Source organism: Chroicocephalus ridibundus, chromosome 5 (genome assembly GCF_963924245.1).
Source record: "Chroicocephalus ridibundus chromosome 5, bChrRid1.1, whole genome shotgun sequence".
NCBI classification, from domain to species: domain Eukaryota; kingdom Metazoa; phylum Chordata; class Aves; order Charadriiformes; family Laridae; genus Chroicocephalus; species Chroicocephalus ridibundus.
Window position 1 is genome coordinate 22,632,996 of NC_086288.1, and position 12,514 is coordinate 22,645,509.

General features: G+C 44.8%; 1 protein-coding gene across 23 annotated transcripts in view; it reads left to right on the forward strand.

Moving 5' to 3' along the window:
* ADGRL3 (adhesion G protein-coupled receptor L3) overlaps positions 1–12,514 on the forward strand; it is a 524,984-nt gene that overhangs the window by 470,149 nt on the left and 42,321 nt on the right. The window lies entirely within an intron of this gene.

Here is a 12,514-nt window from a genome sequence, read left to right on the forward strand (position 1 = left end):
GGCATGTTTTGCCCTTGGACTCAGTTAAGGTCTGAGCCTGGGCATCTTACTGTCTAGTGAGCTGCTTCATTATATTGATAGAATATTAGTCTCCATCAGTGCTTGTTTATTCAAGTACCTCTGGCTTTAATTACTCGCTTCAAAAATACAAGTGGGATTTCAGGTGCAGTGCACGATAAGATGGGGAGCCTGCTAATTAATAAAAGCATCTAATGAACTTCAGGAGAAGGAAATTGTTGGGAGTCAGCGCTTTGCTGCCTGCCCAGGAAAGGAGAGCGTCGGGCGACACGGCTGGAAGTTGGTTCTCCCCTCTCTTCCATGGTGGGAGCAGGAGAAGAGTCGCGGGGGGAGCTCGTTACGAGATGACTGAATTGCACAGTTGCAAGACATTTCTCAGCAAGGTTATTGTTCTTACTGCTGAGCCACTCTCGCGGATGCAGCTTTAATTTAAACTAGGTCAGTCCCTTAAAACTTCCCCAGCAGGCAAGGCTTGCAGCGCTGCTGACGTGCCACGACCTGGCACAGTCCTTCAGGTGAAGTTTCAGTTTTTTAGGTGCAGCTTCTTCTTCAGGGGTTGGGAGGAAAGGAGACCAGAGCCTGTACAAATGTAGGAGACGTGAGGTTGGGGACCTGTACGGTCTGTCCCCGACAAGGTTGTGGGCAGGCTGCTCTGCGGTGTGCCTCTGTTTCTCCTGCCATCGCTTAGCTATAAGATGAAACTGGAGGAGCAGTCCCTCCTGGATGGCCAGAACTGATGCCAGCGTGATAGTCTTTCAGTCAGTCTTGGATGAGGCGTTTAAGGAGTGGGACATTTAATATGACTACTCGTCATGCATTAATGCTATGGGATTGCTCGCTGAGAACAGTCTTTCTAGGGTTACCCACACAAAATCTGTCTAGAAAGCCTTGCAGTGTGACATTTAAATTAAAAACTGGGGGGGGGGCACAACAGAGCCCTTATAATTAAAGCAGAAATAATAATTGCCTACTGAATAATCTTGCTTGTGCTAATCTCTAGTATCTTTGTTTGAAATGCCAGGAATTTCTACAACCAGTTACATCAATTATAATGTCATTGTAAAATATATTATAGGTTCTTTGGCAGATGAGTGTCTATTCCTGATTTGACTTCATTAAAATGTTTTGAAAACACAAGCAATTAAAATACTTTTAAGTATGTTGCTGATACCCTTCCAAATGTGTTGCTTTGTTAGAAATTATTTTTTTATGCTTGAAAAAATAAGAGAAACATAATATAAAGTGGGGAAGACCCCTAGCTCACCCTAGGAATTTTATCAAAACAAGAATTTCAGGAGGGACTTGATTGTAATTTCTGAATCCCTAAGGAGGACAAAGTCAAGTCTCTAAATCCACGGCATGTGTTGTCTCATTATCGGATACACTTGAGTTAGGAGAAAGTGCAGATTTTTAACAGAGAAGGGAATTCACCTTTGAGGGAGCTTTCCGAGGGATGTGAGTGGCTTGCAATCTCTGGAAAACTTTTAGTTAAGATCATTGTCATCTTCTGGGTAAAATCGTAGTCTTTGTCCATGTGAGATCGTGGTCTTCTTCCAAAGTCATTGGCTCTAACTCAGTTGCAAAATATGGATGTGGTACAGCAGCTCTGGAATAAAAAGCCACAGACCACGTTATTTCACAGGTGACCGGGAAGATCCTTTCTGAGCTTATCTCCGTGGGTCTATATGCTTGGTGAGAAGACACCCAGATCCGTTTCTCAAGACACGTGCTGCCTTTGCTGGCTCTCAGCGTGCTCCTAGAGCCCTGCATCTTGTCTTACCAGTTTATGTTTAAAACAGCAAACCAAACGGAGGGCCTGCACTGGAGGGCCTCTTGCTACCATCTGCGTGTGACAGCTTTACGGCACATGGGGAGCTGAATGGGAGTTTGTTCTCCCCGTTCATTTCCTAGCACTGCTCTGTGTTAGGCTGTGGTGAAGCTCTCGCAACATAAATCCTGAGCCTGTTCAACAACAGCAAAATACTCGATTCCCTATGGCAACGTAAAAATAAAGGCCATAAAATATTTTAATAGGCTGTTAATAAGCGCCCCTGCAATCTGGTGCTTGCCTATGTCACTTTAAAGGTTAGAAATACATTATGAAGTATAGAAAATAGAGAGCCAAATAACTCCACTTAAATTAATGAACTTGATAAGGGATCAGGTGTCACCTGGGATACCTTTAATTACTGCACCAACAGAAAAGCCATTCAAAGGGCAGTGCCTGAACCAGATGCTGTGTGGCTGAAAGATTTGTAGGCACTGTGCAAAGTTGTAAAAATAAACTTCCCCAACCTTCAGGAACAGTCCCTGTATTATTGTGCCAGCATGAGAGAATCTGACATTCCCGCAGTGGAGCACTGGTTACCTAGGGGTTACCCAGCAAGAGATTTGGTGAGTGCAGAGCGGGTTTATTTTTCACCCACATTAACTTTTCCGGCTTAGCCCAGCACTTTCGAGAGGGAAGTAGGGTAGCCACATGTTTGGTCCTTCCCTTTGTGCTGAAAGCATCCTTCCTTTATGGCAGGTTGGTACTGAGCCGATTCAGTAGGTTGCGCCCGCTGAGACAGCGAGGTTCATGCTCTAGTCCTGCTTTTGAGACATGTAGCCAGGAGACGATGTGAGCTCACGTACGTGGGATATGTTGTTCGGAGCTGCAAGAGTTTCTGTGCCTGCCGCTGATGCCAGGAGGACAGACTAGCTCCCATTTCACAACAGGTACCATCACCAAGAGTAGCATCCTTTTACCTAGGACTTTTTGAAAAAGTTCAGTTTGATTTCTTCCTTCAGTACGACTAAACAGAAATTTTACGGGTTCACCCACACTGGGGATCTCTTCTGCCTTTTAAAGATCTCTTTAGTATGAAGTGACACAGACGTGGATGCCGAAATGGCTGCCTCTTGGGTGGTGCATGTAGCTTCTGCCCATGCCTCCCCAAACACAGGGTGAGAGGGGATTTTTCTTCCCAGCCTTTTCCAATGGCTGTTTCTGGGTGCTCAAGGTCCACTGTAGCCATTGCGTTTTCATTTTTTTGCAGCTTGTTGACAAACATAAGTGAGCAGAGATGGGCAGTGAGGGGCATCGTTTAAGCTTTGGTAGCTCCGCCCACATGACTTGTATCTCGCTCATGGCCCATCTGAGAATGTCAGGGGGATGCAAAGGGTGCATGAAATTGCTCATGAGCACAAACTGATTCACTGTCAGCAAATGTACCCAGGAGGGCGTTGTTTCGGAGGATTGCTTCCCCCGGCCCTCACGAGCTCGCAGGGAAGACAGATCTTTCAAGCCAGGGACTACGCAAGCTTTTTGGATGGCAAAAGCCTGCTGTGCTGCTTGCATCCACAGCCTGCGAGGTGGAGACTATAGGCATATCAGTGCGGTATTGATGCACTCTTGCTAGCAGATGGCTCTTTGCGAGGACGTGTTACCAGCTGGAATACTTTAGAGCAGCTGTGAGGCTGTTCTACCGGAGGTTGCTGCCTTGTGGAGTGATTTCTGGAGTCGAGCAGCTCGAAGTCTCTCCTTCGCACTTTTCCATTGTGCCGGGTAGATGTTAGATGTGTGAAAAGTCTCAGACTGTCATAGACAGGAGTACACTGAATCTTTTTTATATTCACATTCCTGTGGGAAGCCTTATGTGACAAAGGAAAATACAGCTATATGTGAATAGTCCAGCATGGTTCTTCAGTTTTCCATCCATCAACTCCTTCCCAGGTGATCAGGCATGTACTGTGGCTGCTTGTGGTCCTCGCACACCAGGTTTTCATTGACCCGTGCCAGATGGTGCAGCATGACAAACCATCCATGTGTTTGCAGATGCCCCCATTCTCTGTGCAAAGCGGAGGGTTTCAGATGAACCCCCTCCCCAAATGCCTTTGCATTGTGCAGGAGTTCTGCAGTGCTTGTTCTGCAGCCATTGAAATACTACTCATTGGAGTCATTGTGGCATTAGTAGAGGGAAGAAAAGAGGGGCTACACTGCTGGTAATCCAGATGTGCTCTTCACCATATCTGCTGAAATCTGGGGTCCCGTCTTTGCTGTACGCTGTTATTGTGCACAATGTGGTGCGTCTTAGTTACTGACATGGAAAACTGGTAGAAAATTGGGTGAGGAAGGCGGTTATTGATTTAACAAAAGACAAGTCCTGTAGGTGGATTGAAAGGATTCATCAACAGGGCTGAGTAGCTGCTGCGCCTGAACTTACACAGGACTTCTCCAAATGGCCAGAGGGGAGAGGGTGAAACCTCCTTTCTCCTAGCAGAGACCAGAAGCCATCCTTTCTCTTCCTTACAGACGTAACCTTTCCTTTGAAGTTCCCGTGGGCGCCTGTCCCCTCTCCCCCTGGCGCTGCCTGGCTGCGGTTGGGTTTGTTAGCATTTCCCCCGGCCAGACCAGACTTCCTGACATTCTTCTGCGCTGCAGTATGTGGCAACGAGATTTTATTTTATTTACTTTGGAAGGGCAATGCGTCGGCCATAGCTGCCAAGTGCAGTTGTGGACCCACTAGAAAGAAGGCAGGAAACCAAGGGCTTTGTCGGCTCGCTTCTCTTTTTGTCCAATTTTATTGCATTATTGTTTTAGCCAGGGCATAGCTTGGCTTGTGCCGTTGGCCACCTGGATGCTCTTTAGAAAGCACAATTCATGGGGACCTCTTCTGAGAGGAGCGTGTCAGGTTTGTTGGAAAAGCTCATCCAGTGCAATAGAAACCCACCTGAAAGTCATCCTGGAAATTTAATTGTCTTTCTTTTAGACAGGGAGACCCAGAGTCTTAGCTGGGAGCTCCTTTTGTTGCTGAAGAGGCACTATTAATTAGGGACCTTGAGATAGTTTAATCCTGGCATTAATCACTGTAGTCTTGTTACAGCTTTCTTCCCTCTTGTGGAAACCTACTCCCATCCCATCTTCTGAACAATAGAATAAGTACTATATTAAAAACCTGAAATACCCTGGAAAAAAAGTTATTTATTCCGAACACACAGGAGAGAATGTTTTTAGGTCTTGTGGCCGGATTCATGAGAACACACACTGAAATCCCATTAATGGGGATAATGCAGATATGTCCTGCACTGCAGCCTTCAGAAATCAATCCCCAAATGACCAAAACAAGCCCCCCTCCTCTCGCCGGCTGCCATGGGAGCTTCAAATGGTCTGGGGCTAAAGGCACACAACCCCGATTTAATGGATGAATAAAAAAAGTGTATGTTCTCCCAAGTTTCTGACTTTAAACAAAACTCATACCGTATTCCTTTATACTGGGTTATTACTTTATTTTTTTTCATGGGAGGCTCTTGCTCACGGGCATGCAGAAATAAATCTGAGAATGTGCAACCTAAAAGCTAAAATTAGAAGATAAACGCAAAGACTCAACGTTGATTATTACTATGTAAAACCTCGCAAAGCCCAGTCCGGGCTCCTTTAGGGAGTCTGGCCCAGGCTGGGGGAGGTGAGGAGTGAGGAGCGTCAGGCACAAAACTGAGAAGCCCCTCTTGAAAATATGCCTGCTTTACAAACCATTGCCATATCCTGCTCTTCCCATATGTTGTATGGGTGTAAGTGATTATCTGCTCATTTTCTTACTTCAACATATGTATTTTATTTAAAGAGACGTGACTAATCCCAGCCCCCAGATTAGCTTGTTGTTTCAGTCCTGTGGGTTTTCTTAAGTCATAAAAAAATCCTCAGAGTTAGGTAGAAAATTGAAAACAAAGGTTAAATAGAACTTCCAAAAATCATCTGCGGAAATGTTTAAATTAAACCCTTGATTTAACACAGCGGTATTGTGCTGGCAGGAACGGAGGTTTACCAGTTTAGTTTTATTTACTCAGCTGATTGAAATGCAGAAAAAGTAAACATCCTGGGTTTGGTGCAGGGAGGAACAAGTTAGACTTTTGAAAATGCAAGTTTTCTGCTTCTTCGGTAGAAAGAGCTTACGTTACCAATACAGAACAATAATTTAGCATGTATCCTTTTACTAAGAGAAGATTAATTCATGCTTTATTCTAGCCATTTTAGAAACAAGTGAAACTAGGGAGACAAGAAGGATTATTTACAACTTGTTCTATTGAGATTTGAATTTATCTATTGGTTTCCAGATCTTTTTTGTTTAATCGTAAGACGCTCCATCTTGGAAATAGTTCGTGATGCCAAAGGGTCTGGAATTGAATATTGCATTGGGTTCAGCCAGGGGACTTGACTTGTAGAACAGCAGCACTTTAATCCTTCTGGGTTCACAGTTGCTTGGGGAGCGCACAGCAAGGACGCAGTACAACGAAGAGGTCCAGCTCTTGGGAGCATGCCCAGCACAGCGCTTGGGCCCAGAAGGCCCAATCCTCTATCGTCAGCGATCTCAGTTCCCAGCGAAGTAAGGGCTGGGGGTCAGTGGCAACGTGCAGGCTCCTTTCTTGGAGCAGCAAGCAGGGAAAGGAGGTTACGTGCACCTGTGCATCTTCGAGGAGGTGCGTGGGTTGGCGTGAGTGGTGGAAAGGACGAGGTACAAAGGGTTCGAAACACAAGGTAATGAACGCAAACAGTTACAGGAGCCACAGTGAACCTCTGTTAAACATGGCCTGAAATCCTGGCTGGCCATTACCTATAACTTATAATGTTAAATAAAATAGCAGTGCCTGTAAAGAATGAGCTTTCTGTTAAGATTTTCATACAACCCTACTAACAAAATAGAAAGACTAACTGAGCGGGCTCTTCAAGAATAGGGCATTGAAAATCTCTCCTCCTCAGCCAGCTGTGCTATAGGCAGCATTTTTTGACTCCTCTGACTTCTGGGGACACCAGGCTCAGAGCACAAGCAGCTTCAGCGATGCCTTTTGGAGAGGAATCATCCCTGGATTCCCACTCTGCAAAAGGATAATTTGATCCTAGGGAACAAAAAGAGCCCCCAAGCCAGTGTTTGGGTCTGGATGAGCTCGGATGAGAAAGGAAGTGTCTGTTTTAACAGTGCTTGGGACATGCAGGCAGCACGTTCTCTGTCACCAGATAACTTGACAGGAGTGTTTTACCAGGGTGACCAAACGATCTGTGTAATTCTGAAAATCTATGATCTTTGTGTCTCATATGGCCTTGAGAGAGTATCATGCCTTCACAAGCCCAACAGTCAGCTTAGCATCTCCCTGGATCCTGTGTAAGAAAGCACCATGCTTCCCAGTCCCCCGGGCAGCTCACTGCTGCTCCTATACAGCCTTCATCTGCATCTCTGCATGAGCAAACTTTGAACAGGCAGCCGAAAGCAAACCCAGAACAATCATTTGGAGTTGGCACAAAATGAAGTATTTACAAGCTTCCCACCAAGAAAAGATATGGCACATTTGTATTTTGCCAGAGTGCAGACTGTGTGAGCACCTCGGAGGCAGAAACCCTGCCGATGCTGAAAAAACGTGAGATTGCGTTTCTGTCTGGGTGCCTTTTTTGCCCAGTGACGCTGATGGCAGCATCTGATTTTGTTTGTTGCAATCTGCTGCTGTTTGAGTTTTTCACAGAAGGGTTGGGTTAATATCTGACTCTTTTGGCTTTGGGTTTTGCTTGTTTATCTATGTTTTTTGTGATGGCTGCAGTAATGTTGAATGGTGATTGTAAAGCACTAATCTTCCCACTGACAGGTGTTGTCCTTTCTGAATTTATAAAAAAAAAAAAATCAATCAGCAGTTATTGATTTGAGAGAGTGTCCTGGAAGATATTAAATACCTAAGGTCTTTCTGTGAGCCCATAAATCATTATTATTGTTTTAAAAGGCCATACATTTTAAGTATTTTGTCAGCAAGCCCTGCTGGTGCTATTTGGATAATACAAATGTGTCTAAAGGCTTTCCTGAATCTGCATTGTGTGGAAACAATCAGATATGTGGTTACACATCAGTGTGGTTTGAATAATCGTGCCATGCCTTTGCAAAGTTAGGAGCAAGGAAATAAACAGGGTAAGCAATTCTGAGGGTAATTAATTACTTACAGAAAATGAGACGAGCTTAACAGAATTGCTCTTTCCAATTGCAATAATTAAGAACAAATCTCAGAAAGCAGGCCATGACTTCCCTGGATGAGTTGAGGGGGAAAGGGATGATGCTTTGCCTTTGGCAGAAAAAAATCAGGCATAGGTTGCCCCAAATCCTGGGCTTGGGTGTCACGCAGGACCAAGGAAGGTTTGGCCTCATTTGTCTGGATAAAATCTTCAGAGCTGCTGGTGGAAGTCAGAAGTGGCTTTAAATCTATGTAAAACTTCCCTTATGCCAGGAGGTAGGACCCCAACCTTTACATATCTCCAAGGCATGTAAAGCCAGGGGTTTCTTCTACAAATGAAGCTGTGACAGGCCCGCTGGCCCCCATGGTGGTTACAGAAGTCTTCCCGGGACTAGCTACCTCCTGTCAAAGACAATGCAGGAGCCAGAAGGTGAGGCTGGGAAAGCTGTGTGATGAACACCAGCAGCCTAAGGAAGGCGATTAGGAAGACATTTGGCTTCATGCCATCAAGGTGGTAACTTTGTCACGAAATGTGAAGGCAAAATCCTTTAAGCACTCCTTTATTGCTTGCAATTGATTTTTCTCACCATGAAGACGTTCCTTCACTAATTACCGATGAACCCGTTTGCTTTATGAGGGCAGTGCTGGACTTTCCAACTCCTTCCTGTAGATTTTCAGCAGTTCGATAAATCAATCTTTTCTAATCCTTGAAATTTGAAAAAAAAAAAAAAAAAAAAGGGGGTGGGGAGAAGAAAACAAACATCCCTACTGCCTCGTATTGGCAGGCAGTGGGGAGACACAATACCATGCTTTATTTTGTGTCTCATGCTTGCCTGCAGGAAATGTCTGTCTCTCTGCTTTATTTGCGCCATATTAAAATGAATTCCACAGGTCTTTCCGAATGCTTTCGAGGGGGCACATCATCCATCTATTTTTATTTGGGTTTCATCACCTGTAACAGCTACTAAAGGTCCTGTGTACTCACTTTGACGTTTTTGCTGGCTAGCCAAACTGTTATTTTGGGGCCCGAGCACTGAGCCCATGTGCTTACTGAGCCTTTTCCTGCTATCGGAGAGATGGGAAAATACTTTGAATTGTCAAAAGAGCAATAAATTCGAGTTAGATAAAGTTAAACCATAAAGGGTTGAATAAACCTAACACCTAAAGTTGATCAGTTACGTAGGGTTTTATTCAAGGCACAGTTTTACTCTAAATGTGGCTCAAAACCTACACTTTGCTAAATATCAAAAATAAAAAAAGTAAACTCTTTTCAGAATGTAAAAAGACCATTAGTCTTTTTAAATGAGGCAAATAGCTGCTTTTTGATAACAGGCTTTCTCTGTTCAGCAGCATTTTAGAACCAATCTGTGTGTGAAGGTAAATTCTTGCCTTACTTTTCCTGCTGAAAAAAAAAAGGAAGGCTTTAGCAATCCAGGATATTGGTAATGAACATACATGGGAGCGATTTGCACCGTATAAGTTGCAAATTGTCTGTGCCTCTGTATTGGGCTGTCAGTGTATATTCTGGCAATTTGGTTGCCTTGTGTCAAAAAGATACATCTTGGGGTTTTAAAAGGATAGGCAGAGCAAAAGGGGGTTCCGAGCTTAGGACACATTGGTCTTGAAATTCCTTAAGGATCTAAATAGGGATATAAGTAGCTAATTTTAGTAACTTTTTTAAAAACTATTGGTCTGGAAATATCACAGGAATATAGAAGGTAATATGAACATTCCTTTCTCGTCATTGAAGGAGAAAGTACTCTGGGAAATTGAAAGACATCTAACTTAAATAAGATTTTGAAAGAGTTTTACGTGATGTGTAATTAACCTTAAGAAGTCTTTGCCCCAAGGTAAAGTCAGGGCTTTTTTAAGATTAGAAAATGAATTAGGTATTTATATGGATTGGTAGACCATCCACTATCCATCATCTGGTCTGCAAAGAAACACAGGGGAGGTGAGGTAAGATTTCACAGGTTAAAGGAATAACGCAACCACTAAAGATCGGCTTTTTAACTTCAGGTATTTGGAAGTGAAGCCCCCGCCTGAGCCATCATTCATGTTTCCTCCACAGTCAGTAGAGCAAGATATTTCTTCAGGAAATGGTGGAGCCTCACCTGCCTTAAATACCTGTTCGTGTAGGGAATAAATTGCTCTTTCAGGGTACCAGTCTTCCGTTAACTATTGAGGGATCAGAGTCACATAGTTTAAATTCAATGGGCTGTATCCCTTATTGCTAGGAGTCGGAAGAATTTATCCAAATCTGGAGAAAGCACTTTAGATCTAGCATCTTGAGCTGTGCTAGGCTAGGTTTTCCAATGATTTCTGCTTCAACTGTTTATTGCTTATACTGCTAGTGAATATAATCTCAGTTTTCCAGTTAGCAGCTCCATTTTCCTGTGAGCTAAGGCTCTTCCAAGGCTTTTCTCTTGTCTAAGTGATGGTTTTTATGTATTGCAGATAATGACACAGTATTACTGCAGCACTGATAGGTTTCACAGACTTTACCAGGGGAAAAAAACCCATTCTGGAGTAATTTTTGTCAGGCACGAATTGTTGCTAACACAAGAGTTAAGCTTCTTACAACAGCTGAATTGGTAAAATGAAAAAGAATGATCTGTATTTCATGAGGGATATAAGAAACTAAGTCTTACGGGCCCTATGTGTAGAGATCTGAAGTGTTTGGGAGTTAGGCATCTTTCTTTGAAAATCTCACTTCTTTAGGCACTTACTTGCTTTGGAGAGTGGGTCCTAGGCACATCCGGGTTGGAAATGGGGTACAAACTGCTCAGGTCTTTCGGACGGTTTTCTCCTGAGCTACTTTGAAGTGCTGGCATCAAGCTAAAGGCAATCCAAGTTTACCGATTTCGTGTTTTGTCTGTACAAAGATGAAACGGAGTCTTCAGCTGCCTCGAAGAAAGGCTGTTACAGATCACTGAAAAACTTCATGAGGGTCTGCATAGCAGCAACAAAGTAAAAAATTTCCCTAATTCTCTCTTTTTTAAGCTATCACCAGCGACATTTCAACAGTAAATTTTTACCATAAAACCTGAGTGCTTGTGAACACAAGTAATAGAAATTCATGCTCTGCTTCCGCCCACATTGCTGGGCTGGAAGGTCCAGACTGTCTCACATCTTCGTTTACTTTAATTGCATCACAGGGGAGCTGCAGGTCCTGCGGTGCTAGACATGCCACGAGCACAGCAGGAGCCTGCCCCGATGATCTTGCAGGCCAAGTGGATGAGAGGGCAAGGAGAAGCAGAGGGATTTGACCAACATCATGTTACACAGCTGGGATGGGCTGGAGATCCCTGTTGGCGCAGCTGAGGGGGGAGCCGTTTAATACCAATGGCTTTTCTGTGTTCCTGGTACCTCCCCAGATGCGTTGTAGATGCAGAGGTCACACTCTCTCAGCCTATGTTTTGCTAAGCCAGAGGAGCTGAGCTTTCCTTGCTGTGTCTTGGAAGCAGAGACTCAGTTCCCTGCATCAAGCCACCTCCTCTGCCCTTGCTTCCTCCTTCCATCCTCATCCTGATATGCTTTGTGCTTTCCCTGTGAGTTGTTAGATATTGCCTTTGAGTGCCCTAAGGTAGCTCAGATGTCCTCGTGCAGCCGGCAGATGTGGCACAAGATCTAAGGCAATCAGCTGTCAGAGTGGCAGCTGATGGCCAGGGGGGAATCCCTGCAGGGATGGCAGCCAGGGAAGCTGAAGGGGGTTGTTGGATGCTGGAGAGGAGCTGCAGAGAGCTGTCGATGGCTGAGGGTGGATGGAGATGGAGGCAAGGAGGGCTACAGCCAGGAATGCTGTAGTTGCTCGAGCTGAGATAGCACGGCTTACCTGTCAGTGACAAGGGGACAGCTACCTTGTCCTTCATGGTGTGTCCTCTACTTGTATCTCGCTGCTCAGAGTGGGGATAGGGCAAGTGTTAAGAGTGTGGCCAGATCTAGCCCATTTGACAACTTTCCCAAAGATTCCAGGTGACCATGCCAGGGCAAAGCTGGGACTGGCAGCGTCGCTGCCTCTTCTGTCGCAGCCAAGGACAAGGTGGGGAGAAAATGGGAATGTTTTGCACAATATACATGTGTGAAAACACTTTCGTCCTATGAGGACTAAATCCAGCTCCCATTGACGCTCGGATGGCCTCTCTGTGGCTTCAGGTGCATGTGAATGGTGTAGAAGTTGCCCCTACATGGCTTTAGCCATTGAGAGGAGAAAACATAAAGCCTCATCTAGGACGATACCTAGAGTCCCTCTCAGTCAGAAGTTACTGGTGAAAATCATTTGGCTTTAACACAGCTTCCTTCTAACTCGGGCTGAAGCGGGTCCCCTCCAAGTGGAGTGTTTTGTTTAGCAGAGGGTATAGCTTGACAGGTTGCCAGTATTGACCAAAGGAGGTCTCAGCAGGGTGGCCTGGCCCCAGCTGTGCTGGCAGGGGTAATGAGATTAACATATTGAGCCAGCCTCCATCTCTGACGCCCATGGTGGCTGCTGCAAGGGATCGCAGGTTCCAAAGCTCCATGCCAGCAGGGAGAG